This window comes from Mesitornis unicolor, unplaced genomic scaffold, assembly GCF_000695765.1.
Source record: "Mesitornis unicolor isolate BGI_N332 unplaced genomic scaffold, ASM69576v1 scaffold18521, whole genome shotgun sequence".
Classification (NCBI taxonomy): domain Eukaryota; kingdom Metazoa; phylum Chordata; class Aves; order Mesitornithiformes; family Mesitornithidae; genus Mesitornis; species Mesitornis unicolor.
This window is the reverse complement of record NW_010163316.1, coordinates 1-4,700: the sequence shown is the minus strand read 5'-3', so window position 1 is coordinate 4,700 and position 4,700 is coordinate 1.

The following is a 4,700-nucleotide window of genomic DNA, read 5'->3' as shown; positions in this document are numbered from 1 at the left end:
AGAGAAGAAGAAATCGCAGATGCTGCAATGCATGGACACATTGTTTCTGACATCATGCTCTGCTTTCTTCTCTCCTTCAGTTGCAAATGAAAGTTTACTAAAAGCATGCAATTAAGAAAAAACTAAGCTGAAAAGAACACCTGGGATCCCTTTTTGCTCTTAGCTATTGAGTAATGGTAAATGGTAAGGTTTTAAAGTCTTCAATTTTCCTCTTGCCCCGGAAAGTAGCCTTCTAAAAGAAAGGAGGGAAAACCTATAGGGAAACTGTCCTTTCTGTTGTGCTTGGCCACACACAAGATTCCTCAGAGAATGTAAAAGCCATGCCTGGAAGCATTAGCATTCTGTCTGGCATCCTACTGCCTCCTACCTCCCTGCTTTCCCTTGGCAGCTGGAATGGAGGCCGTGTTAGACAGGGGCTTCAATCAGGAAAGTCACAGTGCTGCTGTCCACACTTGGTGTGTGCACCAGCAAGAGCAGACATCTCTGCCAGTAGTATCTTCCCCCTTATGGCAAATTTTGGCAGTAAGAACATGCAGGCAAAAGTGCAACCTTTATCGTTGCAGCTGGAGAGCTACAAAGGCACTTTCTGTGGCACTAGGTGTGTTCCTCTATTCATGCTCTACAAGTTCTCCAAACTATTTCTGCTTTTATTCATGTCAATGATTCAGAAGGCTTATCAGACAGTAATATAAATTATATAAAGCTTGTCTGACTGCTTGCATTTTAGGGTGCCATATAAATACGTGAAGACTGATACTTCTGTGTCTTCGATATCTTGTGTTCTGTATTCCAAATGAGTTTAATATATTTGCTGCACATTGCAGAACAACTTGGTGGTGAAAACAAGAAAAGACTGACGTTGACATGAATTCTAGTCTTCTTGTTTTCAGACAACTCATACACAAAGCTCCCCAGATAACTGTATTCACACTCCCAGTTAGAGGTCAGGTGGTGGACTCCATGTGAGCTGCTGATACTTTGCACACTGCAGAAATGGGTTCTCCAAGAAGATGAAAAAGGCATGTATTAGGTTTTTTCATGATTAGATGGAGAAACATGACTTGTTAGTGAGGGTTTGTTTTGGGTTTCCAGTACAAGCATGGTACTTTACCTTGGACTTGGACTTAACAAAAAAAAAAGACAAATAAAAAGAAAACCACACTTGATGAACACCAAGGCAAAACCACTTTTACCAAAAAATGATAATGGGAAAGGACCACTAACTACCTTGAACACCTACTTACCTTGAAGTAGGAACTGTTCAGCAAAATCAACTACATAAAAGTAAATACAAAGATGATGTTTAATAAATTGACACAGATTCATATAGTCTTAATTTAGTAGTTGTATTAGGGGAAATAAATTGTAATTTATGCTAAAACTTCCTTCACAGATGTGCCTTTGTACAGAGCCAGAAAACAGTTACTTACTGTGTTTGTCACACTTCTGGTCTTCATCTAACACTCAGACTGGCTCTGCTGATGCTCTCATGTTTCCACAGCTTCAAATACAGTAGAGCCGTGCTAGTTACTGCTCTTCACACACATATTCAGGAGGACCTCTTAATAAAGTTCTTCTTTCTAACTTCATTAACATAATTTTATTAAGATCCTGTCTTATGAATATGAACTACAACACAATTTACTACTAAAGCATATCAGAACAGAAAAGAGATGCTGAATGCACTGAGCAGCCAGTTTGAAGTAACAAAAATAAAGTATAGCATAAAGAAATTACCTTATTCAGGTAACCCAGGCTTGTATGAGATATGAAGCTCTTCCTTCACCTTCCAGTTGTACGTAAGTTCTTGAGTTGTGCTGCAAACCACCAGGTCATCTTACTCATACCTTATATGCACAGTCTAGCTGAACAAACCAATCTGTCTCATTCAGGATATGTAAGCTGTCAGATTTTATAAGAATTCTCTCCTCCCCCTCCCCAAAAGTCATCTGACTCCACCTACACTCAGAAAAATGAAATTCTGTCCTGACTAGATCAGATGACCAGAGAAAGCAAAATCAGGGATGGGTGGAGGGAACGAGGGAAAGAATGCAGATTTTATAACACATTTGCACTGTACTTGTACTAGACTTGGATTGCTGTCCACAGTTTCTATTGAACTCAACTACTACACCAACCAGAAAGCTAGTATGTGTCAGTCGACCTCAAACTCCCTGGTGTTTTGGAGCACTTACTGCCAATGTTTGTTCAAATAGAAAATTCATCTGTGGCTTCTGTGATTGTGCTGTTGGCAGATGTTGGCCACAGCTGAGCATCATATAGCCTGCAGCAACTACAGAACTGAAAGGAAACTCAAATACACTCTCCAGGTCCTAAGCCTGCAACATGGATGGTCAGAACCTCTCACCATATAAGAGCCATCTCTTTGTTGTGTGATTTGTTTTTTTAAGGTTCTCCATTTCCTTATATACTGCTAGATCTTGTAAAGCTTCTACCTCCCAGATTTATCTGCTAGTTTATTGTAACTGATTGTGTGTTTCCTAAAACCTGCCTTACACTAAGCTCATGGTGGCTAGAGCCTGTTATTGTAATAGTAAGGGGAGAGAGGGCATGTTGCTGTAGCTTGTCACTTTTTGTAATCTCTTTATTTATGTGCTTGTGCGCTTACCTTATGGCTTGATTGGTAACCTGTGTGTGGTCTGCGTGTGCTACGGGGAAGTACGAATACACAGATTGGTCCGTTGACTTTCATAACCAAGAAACAGATATATTTCATTTTTTCTGGCACTTTTGAAGTGGGAAGTCAGCAAGCTTCTGTGGTAGAGTGTAATTTTATTTCACTGTCAAGGTTCTCCAGTACTGTTTTGTTTAACTGGAGACGTCAAAAGCATGGCAAAGAAATCTATGGGGTAGTCTTGGGCATGTATTTAAGCATGCACTGCTGACAAAGAAGTTGCTGTCATCCCTTCTTCATCTTCCTGCTACCATGTGGGCTTTTATGCAGTAAACAAGATTGGTGAACTGACTCAGCCAGGCCAAACACTACTCTGGGCAGTTCCTCCAATCAGATTCATTGTGTGCCTTCACAATGCAGAAGGCACAAAAACGTGGCCAGGAATGAAACCTGGCAGATGAAGCTGCTTAATCCAGAGGAGAAATTCACAGGTCAACTGTAGCACAATTAGTATATTCACCCACCCCATGAGGTTGTGAGCCTAGAAACTCTGCTTTAGAGACAAGGAAAGGTAGGTGACTCCAGTGGTGCCAATGAGGAACGATAACTGAATTGTGGACTTACTTTAAGACAAAGTTTCAGAGTAACTTGTCAGCAGTGACACTGCTCACATCTCCTTTCTTCCTTTCTGCCCATGCTGGAGGGAGTTTTGTGTGATGTTGCTGCACAGCTTCTGCCTGGGAAACCTGGGAGGCTGTGAGCTGAGAGATGTCTTCATGCTGGATTGTCTTATACGCTGATATATATAAAATGCATCAGTAGGTCTGGTTCTTTCACAGGCTTACTTTTCCTTCTAACTCTGTAGGTCTACATTAACTTCTGAAGCCCTACTGTGAAAAAAAATAAACTGTGTAGCAATTTTATGTGCATAGGTGGACAACACTAAGCTATATTGTCCAGGCAAATATGCATATGGCAGAGACAGTGATAAACAAGATGACATTTATAACATAGAGCTAAATGGATTTCGTTGATTGTAGGAGAGACAAAGTCTCTCTGGACAACCTGTCCTAGTGTTGTACCACTCTCACTGTGATTTCTTACCCTAATCCCTAATTTGAATTTTCCTCACTGGAGCTTGTGACTTTGGCCTTTTGTCCTGTGCCACTCAATGGAAAGTAAAAGACAATTCTTCATATGCCCACTGCAGGCCTATGCAGGAGTTTGAAGTCTGTTTTGCCAGTTGCACTGAACTTCTGTTCAGTCCATTAGGAAATATGGCGATATAGAAAATGAGGTATAGTGGATAACCTAGTGAATGAGGAAGAACAGCTGCTTTAAACTGCCAAGCCTAGGAACTACTAAATAAGGATATACCATGTAATTAAAAATGAGAAAATTTCCATTAAAAGTTTGTATCCATTTTTTTGTATCCATTTTAAATGCATGAGACATGTTAGTACTTAGGAAGCAGACAGTAAGTCAGCAATTAGTCTCTGGGGTGTAATTCTTACTTAAATAAACTGCATAAATGTAAAAACATGAGTGGTGTTCCCCAGGGATCAGTACTGGGACCAGCACTGTTTAACATCTTTGTCAGTGACATGAACAGTGGGATCAAGTGCACCCGCAGCAGGTTTGCAGGTGATGCCAAGCTGGGTCGTGTAGTTGACACACTGGAAGGCAGGGATGCCATCCAGAGGGACCTGGACAGGCTGGAGAGGTGGGCCCATGTCAACCTCATGAAGTTCAACAAGGCCAAGTGCAAGGTCCTGCACCTGCGTAGGGGCAATCCCAAGCACAAATACAGGCTGGGAAGAGAATGGATTGAGAGCAGTCCTGAGGAGAAGGACTTGGGGGTGTCAGTTGATGAAAAACTCAACATGAGCTGACAATGAGCACCTGCAGCCCAGAAGGCCAACCACATTCTAGGCTGCATCAAAAGAAGTGTGGCCAGCAGAGCGAGAAAGGTGATTCTGCTCCTCTACTCTGCACTGGTGAGACCTGGAGTACTGCATTCAGTTCTGGGGCACCCCATATAAGAAGGACATTGAGCTGTTGGAGT